General features: G+C 30.0%; 5 non-coding genes across 5 annotated transcripts; all 5 read right to left on the reverse strand.

Annotated features, from left to right (window-relative positions):
• Positions 1-373: 373 nt before the first annotated feature.
• Trnae-uuc (transfer RNA glutamic acid (anticodon UUC)) lies at positions 374-445 on the reverse strand. Its single transcript has one exon. It is a non-coding gene; the product is annotated as a tRNA-Glu (tRNA).
• A 1,288-nt stretch (positions 446-1,733) lies between these two features.
• Positions 1,734-1,805, reverse strand: Trnae-uuc (transfer RNA glutamic acid (anticodon UUC)). Its single transcript has one exon. It is a non-coding gene; the product is annotated as a tRNA-Glu (tRNA).
• A 6,061-nt stretch (positions 1,806-7,866) lies between these two features.
• On the reverse strand, positions 7,867-7,938 carry Trnae-uuc (transfer RNA glutamic acid (anticodon UUC)). Its single transcript has one exon. It is a non-coding gene; the product is annotated as a tRNA-Glu (tRNA).
• A 1,319-nt stretch (positions 7,939-9,257) lies between these two features.
• On the reverse strand, positions 9,258-9,329 carry Trnae-uuc (transfer RNA glutamic acid (anticodon UUC)). The gene has a single exon. It is a non-coding gene; the product is annotated as a tRNA-Glu (tRNA).
• Positions 9,330-12,386: 3,057 nt separating this feature from the next.
• On the reverse strand, positions 12,387-12,458 carry Trnae-uuc (transfer RNA glutamic acid (anticodon UUC)). Its single transcript has one exon. It is a non-coding gene; the product is annotated as a tRNA-Glu (tRNA).
• Between the last annotated feature and the right edge of the window lie 2,845 nt (positions 12,459-15,303).

Below are 15,303 nucleotides of genomic sequence, written 5' to 3' on the forward strand. Positions count from 1 at the left end.
TTTTTGACGTTATTTTAATCAAAATTAAAGAATAATCAATTGTTGTTGTCGTTCTTATTTTTAACAGCATACATTTAATCATCCTTGCTTTCGAAACAAATGCTGAAGAACTACCGTACACACCCTGTATTCAAATGTAATCATTTAATTAATCATGAAATTTTAAATACGTTATTCATTAAAACATAGAAAGGAAATTGTTTGTTTGTTTTCATTGTATATTAAATATAGTGAGTTTCATGTAGAAAAAAAAAATTATGAAAAAAGTTTTATAGTTTAAAAAATTTTTTTTTGCTCAATTAATTTAAAGATGTTACTTCTATATAACGTAATTTCGGAAATGATCACTCAACTAGTTATACAAAAATCTCAGTTCCGATGCCGGGAATCGAACCCGGGCCGCCTGGGTGAAAACCAGGAATCCTAACCACTAGACCACATCGGAATATATAAATAAATCCATACTTAAAATTTACGTAAAAGAGACTCCTTTTCAACGAGTTAGGAAAAATGTAAATTTAACTAAGTTATATAAAGGAAAGATGATTTTTTCGTGCAGAAATTTACAAGTGTAGGCCTCTATCAAATAGATTTTGAAAATAATGTCTTTATTTATTTATGATATTTGGTGAATCAACTCATATACATGTACATGTATGTTATGTACATGTAATATGTAAACAAACAAAACAGGGTTCAAACTTTGATTGTTATCATTATAATTGTGATATACGATACATGCATTACAATTGTATTTATTGTAGAAATATGTATGAACATGTAACACACTGAAACAATGACATACAGATTACTCTGCTTTTTTCCAAAATGCTATAGAACTTTTAAGGCAACAATGCAATTTTTTGAATCACATTTGCGCTTTGAGCTGTACTGTCATTTTTATGCGTATAAATCACCACATTGAAATCATGTCATTTAGCTCATGTTACGGTGTATTGTTCTAATTCGCTCTTTTTAACTTACAAATTGTGCATATATCTTTTAAAAAAAAAATTTTTCCGGTAATACAGATTTCTCTTGGATTGACGAAAGTAGGAAAAGGGAGCTAACTCTGATAAAGTTTCGGTACATAAATCACAGACTCGGTAAGATAAAAAGAAAACATCAATTGTATTTAATTGTTCGAGAAAACAAACTTATATCGAATAGATAAATTAAATACTGATGCATGTTATTAATCTTATCATTGATGAAAAAATGATGCACTCCACCATCTACTTGATAAATGAAGAACTTTTGATATTTGAATTCTGAACTTTTTAATTTTTTAATAAACGTATGTTAGTCAAGAATACATTCAAAACAAAATAAAAAACAACAAATAATTTAACAAATATAGTGTAGCTAATATGTATAACCTGATTCTTTACTGCTTTTAGACAAATCTTGATTTAAAAACCTTCTACTTTCATGCAATATACGTAGATAAAAATTTCATTAAACACAGTTTAGTAAGCTTTCTAATCATTAAACGTTTATATCATGCTTAAATAACGCATGTCACAGTATATAATCCTTTTTCCAGTTCTGTCAATGATAGTTTATATTGTAAATTAAGTCTAGACTTACTTATCCTTTAACTAAAGTCTTTTAAATGGATACTAAATCTAATATGTTTGGAATACTTTTTAAAACAAATTATCAATTATTTTAGAAATAACTAACTCTTAAAAAAGTAAACAATAGATAAATATTTTATTTAAAAAATTCTGTTCCGATGCCGGGAATCGAACCCGGGCCGCCTGGGTGAAAACCAGGAATCCTAACCACTAGACCACATCGGAATATATCTGCACTTATTTTGCAATGGATATCGCATCTCAGTTAGGGTATCTATTGTACTTGCTATTTGATAATATAGTACAAAAAGATTTTTGCGAGATATGCTTTGTTTACAGTTGGCACCCAGATCAAATACAGGCGGTTAGTTGCTTTTAATCTCTCAGTCATCCTGAAATAAAAACATGTCAGAAACCGTAGTTATTCCATAGTAGATGTCAGTGGCGAAATGCAATAAATTTTCCTCTTTAAAGGGGGATGGTCACGATTTTAGTCAATTCCCCCCCCTGTTTTTATTATTTGCAATGCTATAGGAATGCATTTCTAATGATCAAATGGTATTTGGGTGCCAGTCGTTGAGTTTAGGACAAGATACAGGGCTTACAATTCTTCGTCATGTAAACAAGGCTCGTGCTCTCTTTTTGTTTACATAGGTTCAATATACCAGCAAAAAAATCTTTTTAAAGCTGGTTTGTAAATCTTATTATTCATTTTAAGCATATATGAACAGTTCCGAACGATTAACACATTCATTTTAGGTGTAAAACTGGAATTTTCACTTCAACATTAAAAATGTAAACAAAAGCTTTGTTTACATAGCAAAGAATTGTAAGCTCTGTAACAAGATAACAACTCACCGAATGACTCTCAAATTTTGGTTGCCTACAATGTATTAAAAATGCCTTGCTGAAGCATTGAAAATATTAAAATCGAAAAATAATTTTTGACCAAAATCGTGACCATGCCCCTTTAAAAGAAATTTCAGAAAACGAATTGAAAAAAGTATTCTGAATGGGTTTGGTTTTTTAAAATTAAATCAGCTTAATTATCTCCTTGAAATAAATTATTTTTTATGGTCCATCAACGTATACATCGAAGCCTGTTCCTGGGTTCCGCCTTCTATACATGTACTACATTGCAACGACCTGGACAAGTTTGTTGATAGAAATATGTCTTTTCTACTTCTTCTGGTCAAAAGATTGTTCAAAGTTAAAAAAACACAAAACAAAAACACCAGAATTATTAATTTGTAAGTAACTATTTTGCGCTTTCTTTTTTAAAATTTTATTATGGGAGTTGCTACAAACTAAATTCATTTTATAAGTGAGGCTCCTTGAGGGGTTATTTCACAACTGTATGTTTTTTTAATGTTAAAATGTAATGAAAGTGGTAAACCATTCATGGTATATCAAAAAAGTGATGATGTGTTCCGTTAAGAGAGTCCCTTTAACCTCGTTCAACACGATGACCGTATTTGGGCGAAGATCTTGTAGCTTTCTGAACGTTTCCATTACTGTCAATCAAAATCCACATGGTACAAATAATGATGTAACTACAAGATTAATTTTCGTTTGTACAACCCTTCAACTTCCGGAAGCTCATAGTTTCATTAATTAGTATGTAAAAGATGTTTAAATGTACTTCAAAAGTCACAACCAACGTTATTTCATATTTGCTAAGTAACGATAAATTGGTAAATGTTCAGTAAAACGCACATGATTTTTAGCTGTACAGTCTCTTTAAATATTATATTTCAAATCAAATTTTATTTACAACAGATCTGGCTTTTTCGGAAAGTTACTACAAACATGTTTTTGGTTAAACCGTTAAACAAGTGTGTATATATAATTATATTATATATTTTTATGAGCACATTAAGAAAATGTCTTTGTTTAATTTACGTCAGAAACGTACGTTTACCGTATTGCATTTGTTGAATCTGATAAAAGGAAACAAATATGAGTGTTAATGCATATATTGCAATAGAACGTTTCCACGAAATAGTAAATCAATGTATACTTATTAAACTCGCCATGTTATTTTAATTTTAACTCGTGGCTGAATTCATATGTTGGTATACTTTCTTATTAAGTTCAATTTTAAAAAGTTTTCGGAAATACCTTGCAGAATTCCTCATTTATTTATTTCATTTTTGTTGAAAATGTCGTTCCACGATAACCCTTATCATCTTCATCAAGCATTATTAAAAGAGGCCACTTAAATCAATCACCAGTGTTTTATATACTTATTTCACTTGTTCATAATTGGTTGTACTTTTCGAATTTACACACAGATTTTAACTCTCGATCTTAACTTTTTCTATTCCTTTACAAGAAATGTTGCGGAAATGCATGGTATCTCTTCGATTGATTTAAAGTTCTAGATCAAGACATACTTTAAAAAAAAAGTACGTCACAAGATGCATATGGCAATCTAAATGTTTTGTTTAAGTGTTTATTTTAATTAATTTGGTCAAATGCCATCGTAGTTTAATCTATTCTCAAAATATTGGGCTTATGAACCACAATACCTGTAGCCCTTTGCACAAAAAACGAAAACAAAACGTTTTAACATAAGATTGAAATTTAAGATTTTCGTAAAAGAAATATTAAGTCATTTTTACGAAAGCACCCGTAAGTGAAAAAATTAAGATCTGACTCGTAAAGTTACGAAAAATGTTAAATAACGCATGTCACAGTATATAAAGTATATATTAAATAAGTAGGTTTTTTTAAAAAAAAGATAACAATAACCTTAGTTTTCACCAACGATAAAAACTGAAATCAAACTCAAATGTAAAAATGCTTTAATAAAGCTTTCTTAATCAAAGCAATCTCAAATATTAAATCAAAAGTTCATTTGCAAAGAAATATCGCATATAATTTATTTGAGGAAATGGAAACTTTTTCTTAGTTCTGTTTTTAGAAAATTACGGGGTATATATTGTTAATAATAGCTTTAGTGATGGTATAATTGAGGATTCTTTCGGTAACGTCAACTATGATATATTGACTCAAGGACAACCTCATGGAGACCATGATTAAAAAGATTTTTAGTCTTCAGCCTTGACAGCAACAGAACGTTTATTTCTTCAGAAATTTCCATAAGATTAGACGGGGGTTCCTTTCCAACTGCAATTTTAGTTAACCAAAATCTTTACTCTAAAAGAATATATAAATACAAACCAATTGCGTCATTTCCTCTTGTCAGCTTGTTTATATATAGACAGCCAAATGAATACAGGACCGAAGGATCAGTTTCAAAATGTTCATGCACAGAGACTGATGACCTTATAAAATTAATTATATTTGCAAACTTTATATATGAAGTTAAAAGTTGAAAATTGGGTAAGTCTTCTTGTATTTTGGACGTACGCAGAAAATAGGAGGACAGCTCCAGACGGTAGTTCTTGTTTGTAAGAGTTGCTTATATTCGAAATTGTTACCAAAATACACTTTCAAGTAAAAAGTGATTTATTCTAAAATTATGTACATGATCTGGACGTTGAATAAATATAAATACATGGAAAAAGTATCATTACCTATTGCTAATGGACAATGATAGAGAAGAGAATCTACATGTTTCTTTGCAATTTGTGCTTCAATTTAACAAATCAGAAATTATTTGTTTTTGTTTGCTTTCTGATTATGTTTGGTGATATTGCTTTCAAATTGGTGCCCTTCATATCTACCCACTTTTTTTTAGCTCATAAGTAAATGTAATCATGACAGACACGTTAACGTAAATATTACGGGGGTCATCTCACACATGCATCATCAGGTCGAGATTTCTGTAGTTTTGCCTTTGTAGAACTCCGATGGTGAAAACAAAAGTTTACCAAATTATACCCCGTGAATGACTGTTAATGCCAAGTTATAACCCATATCAATCAGATCTTACAAGTACACGCAAAAGGATATCTTGAAGGTTTTGGTGAAGGGGCTACGCATTCCCTCGCCCCAATTCTAGTTATTAACAGCATGGTTTGTCCTTATCAATAAAATAGACGCTTAGAGTTGCCTTTTGTTGTCCATCAATTTTTATTTAAAGAAGCTTCAACAAGTCAAGAATTGAAATATTTCTTTATAAATCAAAAATCGGGCCATCGGACCTGCCAATGATGTGAGACAACAGGTAATGAAATATGCTAAGGCATGATTTAATGGACATGATTCGTGATCGAATCCACCAAAAGCGATCCGCCATTTCAATAACATGAACTAAATCAGATGAAATGAAAGTCATAAAGTAGCAAATTGAAAATAAACCGTACAAATCATTCACTTATACTTTACAAGAAAGATGGACATACAGAAGTGCAGTGGGATAAAGTAACAAAATCAATTAGGACAGACTCTTTTAAGTATCCAGCCAAAGCCATTTCTATATGAGTACATTACGTTTTTGTGTTGAACTTAAAATATGTGAAAACGATGCCTCGCTTCACTCTGCAAATCATAAAAAAGACCAAAAAAGGTAAATACGCATGTGCAATATGTATGGACAAGACAACCATTGCAACATAAATTTGTCAGTTTGTCTAAAGATGGACAACATTTGATTAGTGTTTATGCATAGGGACACATTACCTTCCCATAAATAATACACGCAAACTTTACACATGTGGTTATGAGCTGAAAAAACATGTAGGATGGGACCTGGAAGTCATTGACAAACTTAGGTTTTCATTAAAATGTTTCTTCTTTTGAAAAATAAGAGGCCATCTCTAGACGGCAGTTCTTATTTGTTGGATGTTTTCATATTCCAAATTTGTACCTACATGTACATACACTTCCCCGTAAAAAGTGATGTCTTATATAGTACAATATTTGTATATCGAAATAAATTATATTTATAAATTATATTTATATATATAATTATATATGCAGAGGGACCATTACCTACTACTGTAGGAAACTTTTAGAGAAGAGAAATAGCATGTATTTTTGGCCTCAATTCATCAACTCAAAATTTATGTATATTATCCAACTGATAAGATGTGGTGATATAGCATTCAAAGTTGCGACCTTCATATCTAACCGATTGTATGAGTTTAAAAGTAAACCTGATCCAGACAGACACGATAACGTATAGAGAAAAAAGGTCATCTCACACATGCATCATATGGTCGAGATTTTCGGAGTTGTTCCTTTGGATATCGCCGATAATGAAATTTAAGGATCAATAAGGGTACCTTGCGATCAAGTTATAACCCACATCAATCAGATCTTATAAGTACACGTGAGGATATCTTGAATGTTTTGGCGAGGGGATGTGCGTTCCCTCGCGCTACTTCTAGTTATTAACAGCATTGCTTGCCCTTATCATTAAAATGAAAGCGAAGACGCTTAGAGTTGCCTTTGATTGTCCATCAATTTTTATTTAAAGAAGCTTCAACAAGTCATGAAATGAAATATTTGTTTATGAATCATATATTGGGCTATCGGAACTTACAATGATGCGAGACAACAGATGATGGACAATGCTAAGACATTATTTAATGGATATGATTTGTGATCGAACCCACCAATTGCAATCCGTCATTTTAATGACATGAATTAATTCAGTGGTCATATGCTCAACTGATTTTTTTGGCTCTCGGTATTTCAACGATTGCGAGTCGTAAAAGGGACATTTGTTTGGACAGCATTAGTTCCACGTAGTAAGAAAAAATCTAATCAAGGACAATGTGAAAATCCTCCCCTTTTTACAAATTGCTGGTCACAGAAAAAAGATTTACAACTTACTGATGACAATATAATTACACCCCTTTAACAATCAAAAGTGAAATTTTGGTTTCATGTAGTTTGATTTTTTTTTCTTAAAAAAACTCATCATTCATTCAAAAATTGAAATTTGATTTCACAAAAAATGTCATGTAATTTTAAGCAATTTGTTACGTTATGTAAAACAGAATTATGGAATAATCAATAGTAGCTGTCGTTCTTATTTTTAACAGCATACATTTAATCATCATTGCTTTCGAAAAAATGCCGAAGAACTATCGTACACACTATGAATTCAAATGTAATCATTAAACATGAAATTCTAAATACGTTATTCATTAAAACATAGAAAGGAAATTGTTTTTTTGTATTCATTGTATAATTAAAGAAAGGACATACAGGTGTATTAAATTTATTGAGTTTCATGTAGAAAAAAAAACAATTATGAAAAAAGTTTTATGGTTTAAAAAAATTACTTTGCACAGTGAATTTAAAGATGTTACATCTATATAATATAATCTCGGAAATTATCACTCAATTAGTTATACAAAAATCTCAGTTCCGATGCCGGGAATCGAACCCGGGCCGCCTGGGTGAAAACCAGGAATCCTAACCACTAGACCACATCGGAATATATGAATAGATCCATAATTAAAATTTACATATGTCTATATCAAGAGATTTAGGAAAAATGTAATATAAAGGATATACAGGTGTATTAAGAAAAAGAAATCTTTCAGATATTTACAAGTGTAGGCTTCTATCAAATAGATTTTAAAAATAGTGTCTTTATTTATTTATGATATTTGGTGAATCAACTCATATACATGTATTTCATGTACATGTAATATGTAAACAAACAAAACAGGGTTCAAACTTTGATTTTTAATCATTGTAATTGTGATATACGATACATGCATTACAATTGTATTTATTGTAGAAATATGCATGAACATGGAACACTCTGAAACAATGACATACAGATTACTCTGCTTTTTTCCAAAATGCTATAGAACTTTTAAGGCAACAATGCAATTTTTTGAACCACATTTGCGCTTTGAGTTGTACTATCTTTTTTATGCGTATAAATCACTATATTAAATTCATGCAATTTTGGTCATGTTACGGTGTGTTGTTTTAATTCGCGTTTTTTAAGTTACTAATTATGCATATATTTTTTCATTTTTTTCCCAGTACTTCTAAACAGGTAATACAGATTTCTCTTTTAAAGTTTTTGTTGAAAGTAGGAAAAGGGAGCCAACTCTGATAAAGTTTCGTTGCATAAATCACAGACTCGGTAAGATAAAAAGAAAACATCAAAATTGTATATAATTGTTCGAGAAAACAAACTTATATCGAATAAATATAATAAATACTGATGCATGTTATTAATCTTATCATTGATGAAAAAAAGATGCATAAATATCAGATCACTCCACCATTAAACTTGATAAATGAAGAACTTTTTATATTTGAAACCTGGACTTTCAAAACTTTGAATTAACGTATGTTAGTTAAGAATACATTCAAAACAAAATTAAAAAAGAAAATAAGTTCTACAAATATATTGTTGCCAATATGTATAACCCGATTCTTTACTGCTTTTAGACAAATATTAATTTAAAAACCTTCTACTTTCATCCAATATAAGCAGATAAAAATTTCCTTAAACACAGATTTGTAAGCTTTCTAATCATTAAACGTCTGTATCATGCTTAAATAACGCATGTTCCAGTATATAACGTGAAATCTGTTTTCCAGTTCTGCATGTGATAGTTTCGTATATTATAAATTACGTCTAGACTTACTTATCCTCTAACTAAAATCTTTTAAACAGATACCTAGTCTAATATGTTCGGTATACTTTTTAAAACAAATTATCTATTATTTTAGGGATTAATAACTCTTTAAAATATTAAACAATGGATAAATATTTTATAAAAAGTTCAGTTCCGATGCCGGGAATCGAACCCGGGCCGCCTGGGTGAAAACCAGGAATCCTAACCACTAGACCACATCGGAATATATCTGCACTTATTTTGCAATTCATATCGCATCTCTGAATTAGGGTATCTATTGTACTTATTATAAGATAATAGAGTACAAATAGATGTTTTCGAGATATGCTTTGTTTACAATTGGCACCAAGATCAAATACAGGCAGATAGTTGCTTTTTATCTATCAGTCATCCTGAAATAAAAACATGTCAGAAACCGTAGTTATTCCATAGTAGATGTCAGTGGCGAAATGCAATAAATTTTCCTCTTTAAAAGAGATTAAAGAAAACAATTTTGAAAAAGTATTCTGAATTGGTCTAGTTTTCTTCAATATATCAATTTAATTATCTCCTTAAAATAACTAATTATTTATGGTCCAACAATGTATACCACGAAACGTGTTTCTGAGTTCCGCCTTCTATATATGTACTACATTGCAACGACCTGGACAAGTTTGTTGATACACGTAGAAATATGTCTTTTCTACTTCTTCTGGTCAAAAGATTGTTCAAAGTTATAAAAAAACCCCAAATACACCAGAATTATTAATTTGTAAGTAACTATTTTGCGTTTTCTTTTTTAAAAATTAATTATGGGAGTTGCTACAAACTAAATTCATTCTATAAGTGAGGCTCTTTGAGGGGTTTTTTGACAACTGTATGATTTTTTATGCTAAAATGTAATGAAAGTGGTAAACCATTCATGTTAAGAGAGTCCCTTTTACCTCGTTCAACACGATGTATTTGGGCGAAGATCTTGTAGCTTTCTGAACGTTTCCATTACTGTCAATCAAAATCCACGTGGTATAAATAACGATATAACAACAAAATGAATCTCGTTTGTACAACCCTTCAACTTCCGGAAGCTCATAATTACATTAATTTGTAAGTGAAAGAGGTTTTGATGTACTTCAAAAGTCACAACCAACGTTATTTCATATTTGCTAACGATGAATTGGTAAATGTTAAGAAAAACCCATATGATTTTTAGCTGTACACTCTCTTTAAATATTATATTTCAAATCAAATTTTATTTAGAACATACCTGGCTTTTTAGGAAAGTTACTACAAACACATTTTTGGTTAAACCGTTAATCAAGTATATATATATATATATATATATATATATTGATATGAGTACATTTAGATAATGCCCTTGTTTAATTTACGTAGTAAAATTTTAAAACTTTACAATTTAAAATTATGTTAAGGCATATATTGCAGTAGAACGTTTCCACGAAAAAGTAAATCAATGTATACTTATTATACATGTCATGTTATTTTAATTTTAACTCCTGGCTGAATTCATATTTTGGTATACTTTCTAATAAAGTTCAACTTTAAAAAGTTTTCCGAAATACCTTGGAGAATCAAACCTCATTTCAGTATTTCATTTTTATTGAAAATGTCTTTCCATGATTACCCTTATCATCTTAATCATGCATTAGTAAAAGGGGGTACTTAAATCATTCACCAGCGTTTTGTATACTCATTTCACTTGTTCATAATTGGTTGTTCTTTTGCACCACTGGCTTCTTTTCGAATTTACACACAGATTATAGTAACTTGTAATGGTAACTATTTACTAGTAGTCTCTCGATCTTAATTTTTCTATTCCTTTAAAAGAAATATTGCGGAAATGTTAACTCAAGGTATCTCTTTGATTGATTTAAGGTACCTTACGATATCAAGACTTATACTTTTTTAAAAAGTACGTCACAAGATGGCAATTTAAATGTAAATTAAGAACTTTTCATGTTTGAAACATTTTGAATTAACGTCTGTAAATCAACAATACATTCAAAAAAAAAATTAAAAAACAAGTTATACAAATATATTGTTGCCAGTATGTAAAACCTGGTTCTTTACTACTTTTGGACAAATATTGATTTAAAAACCTTTAAAGCTATACACGCTATAATTTGTGTCAATTTTAAATAATGGGGAAAATGTATGTTTGATTACTAATAAAAGTTACCTTTATGCTGTTAATTATAATGCTCAATTCGATCACGTAACAAATATATCAAATATTAAACAATAAAAAATATTTATTTTCCTGCCAGGAAAGAAATGCCTCCTCGTGAATATCAATCTATCACGTGATATCAACAGCTAAATTTAGCCTATCATACTGAATCTGGTGAAGGGTCAACATCTTCATAATTGTGATAGTTTCACAAAGGAAAGGATATTTTCAGTAAAGCATAAATTTGTCCGATATACGAGTACAAACAAAAGAAAAAAATACAAGCCTGTGAGTAGATATGAATACTTCCTTTAAAAAAATGACGTAGACCTGTGTTTTTCCCCTATGTGCTATTTATAGATCATATAAGTGTTAATGCAGAAGTAAGGGTATCGTGAATGACAAACGTATTTTACTCATTATACATGTATGTATTTCAAATTAGTAACTGTTAAGCATATTAAATATCAAGTAGGATATTTAATTAGGCAAACAATAACGACAACCTAGTTCTCCGCGGACATGCGCAATGAGGTCGGTTTGCTCTTCCTTCATCAATATTCATGAAAAGGTACATTTTCCTGGCAGGAAAATAAACAATTAAAAATCTCTATCTTTGTAACGAGATGGAATTTACCATTGTAATTTACAGATTAAGGATAACTTTTATAAGTAGACAAACACATGCGTTTTCACTGTCATTCAAAATTGACGTAAATTATAGCGTGTATAGCTTTAACTTTCATCCAATACAAGTCGATTAAGATTTCCTTAAACAAGGATTTGTAAGCATTCTAATCAGTAAACGTTAATATCATGCTTGAATAATGCATGTCCCAGTATATAACGGGAAATATGTCTTCCAGTTATATATATGATAGTTTTCTATATTGTAAATTTAGTCTTATTGATCTTCAAACTAAAATCTTTTAAACGAATACCTAGTCTAACTTGTTCGGAATACTTTTTAAAACATTAATTATCAATTATTTTAGAAATAAATAACTCTTATATATATATATATATATATATATATATATATATATATATATATATATATATATATATATATATATATATATATATATATAAAAATTATTAAAAATAATTCAGTTCCGATGCCGGGAATCGAACCCGGGCCGCCTGGGTGAAAACCAGGAATCCTAACCACTAGACCACATCGGACTATATCAACATCTAATTAGCAATTGACATTGCATCTTAATTAGGGTATCTATTGTACTTACTATTAAATAATAATGTACAAATAGATTTTCGTGATATATGCTGTGCTTACAGTTGGCACCCAGATCATATACAGGCAGATAGTTGCTTTTTATCAAAAAAAAATTTCCTATCCAAAAGAAATTTAAAAAAATAATTTAAAAACATATTCCTTAAAAAACATACATTGTTTTTCTTTTTAGACATTGTTTATAAAGCTTTCGTTCGTTAAGCTTGATTATGTATCTCGAATAACGAAGCAAATTGTGCCTCTATTTTTAGTTTAATGTTTTTAAGGCAATCAAAAATCGACATTTTCAAGTATAGAGAATATATCGAGTACTGATTGGACACAATTATTTATAAATCTTTGCATGAATGTCCTCTGAACCATTCATTGAAAGACATTATGAGCAAAAAGCCGCTGTCAATGCAGGAATCAGCTCAATCCTATTGTTTGGTTTGTATTACAATACGTGATTTTGTTCTGAAGTTCATTTTTTGTTCTAAAATCAATCTACTTTTAGCTAGAAATGACCACTTGAAGGCATATTTAGATTATTTTAAGTGTCCTTGATTTTTTTTTTTAAAAATCGTTTGTATTGAAGAAAAAACCCCGCTGTAATATTAGTAATCTGTTAATACAGTTTTGTTAAACTTAGATTGGTATGAATAAATCCGTATTTCTAATGAAAATCTAGATTTTCTCTCATATTTGATATTTGTACACAATATTCTGATTCCTCGTCTAGTAATCTAGGCGGGGTTTCCTATCCCATTAAAATAACAATAAACCAAAATCTGATCCTAAAAATAAACAATTTTTCCGTATGAAAGCCACAAATCAGCAAATTGAAATCGTACGTATCATTTACTGATACTCTACAGGAGAGTTTGACGTACACAACTGCAGTAAGACAGAGTAACAAAATCAATGACGACAGACTGTTTAATGTATTCATAATATAAAGCCATTTCTATATGAGTGAATTTCGTTTTTTTGTGGAATTTAGAAAAACGTGAAAACGTAACCTCGCTGCACTATGAAAGTCATTGACTCGCAAGGAATGTTAATACACTGAAGCAAAATGTATGTACAAAACAAAAATTCCAACATTTGTTTTTGTAAGCTTGTTTTTATATGGACAACTAAATATGGACAACTAAATTAATACAGGGCTGTAAGAATACTTAAAAAGATGATCATGCACAGAGAAAGATGAACTTTATACATGAAGTTTTCTAGACGTACGCAAAAAATAAAAGGGTAGTCCCAAACTGTAGTTCTTGTTTGTAAGATGTGCATGAACTCCAAATTGGTACCTAAATACACCCTGACATAAAAAGTGACTTGTTTTGAAATTGTGTACATTATCTAGTGGTTGAAAATATAAATACATTGAAAAGGATTCTGTATCCATTGTTTAGGGAAAATTATAGAGAAGAGAATATACCTGTTTATTTGAAAGATATGCTTTAATTTATAAATTCAAAATTTTTTTATGGTTTAGTTATATTGCATTCAAAGTTGCGCTCTTCATATCTAACCGACTTTCTGAGTAAACGTAATCTAGACATGCACGTTTACGTTAACATAACGAGGGTCATCTCAGACATGCATTACCGGATCGAAATTTCTGCAGTTGTTCCTTTGGATATCGCAAATTATAAAATTTAAGGATCAATAAATGTTACTCGCTAATGACTGTTAATGTCAAGTTATGACCGACATCAACCACATCTTAGAAGTACACGTGAGGATATCTTTTATTATATATAATTGAGGTTTTTGCGAGGGACTTGCGCCACTACTAGTTATTAACAGCAGGGTTTGTCCTTATCAATAAAATGAAAGCGAAGATGCTTAGAGTTGCCTTTGATTGTCCACAATTTTATATAAAGAAGTTTCAACAAGTCGTGAAATGAAATATTTGTTTATGAATCATAGATCGGGCTATCGAACCTGCCAATGATGCGAGACAACGGGTAATGACTATGCTAAGGCATGACTTGATGTCTATGATTTGTGATCGAATCCACCAAACGCGATCCGTCATTTCAATAACTTGAATTAAATCAGTGGTCTTATCCTTAATTGATTATCTTGGTTCTCGTTATTACAACGATTGCGAGTCCTAAAACGGACATTTGTTTGGACCAGCAATCGGATCGGCATGGGAAGAAAATCTCATCAAAAACAAAATGAAAATTTACCTCTTTTTACAAATTGCTGGTAACCCCCCCCCCCCCCAAAAAAAAATAAAAAATATTACACCTTACGGATGACAATATAATTAAACCCCTTTAACGATCTTATATAAAATTTTAGTTTCAAGTAGCTTGTATTTTTTCCAACATTCATTATTTGAAATATCAAAATATATCAAAATAAAATGAGATTAAACTAAAATTGTCATATGTATTAGCAAGAGCTCATTTCGCTTCATTGAGATTAACATGTTTAAACGAAAAAAATCCATCATTAAATGTACCTCATTTTATTACGTTATGTTCATCAAAATTAAAGAATAATCAATTGAACTTGTCGTTCCTATTTTAACAGCATACATTGAACCATCCTTGCTTTCGAAATAAATGCTGAAGAACTGTTATACAAACTATGTTTTCAAATGTAATCATTAAATATGTAATTGTAAATACGTTATTTTCATTATCATATTATTTGGTGAGTTTCATGTTGAAAAACAACCAATTTAAAAAAAAGTTTAATAGTATACAGAGCATTTCTTCGCACAATGATTTTGAAAGATTCTAGCTGTAAAGATGTTACTTCTGTATAATAATG

This window comes from Magallana gigas, chromosome 4 (genome assembly GCF_963853765.1).
Source record: "Magallana gigas chromosome 4, xbMagGiga1.1, whole genome shotgun sequence".
Taxonomy (NCBI): Eukaryota; Metazoa; Mollusca; class Bivalvia; order Ostreida; family Ostreidae; genus Magallana; species Magallana gigas.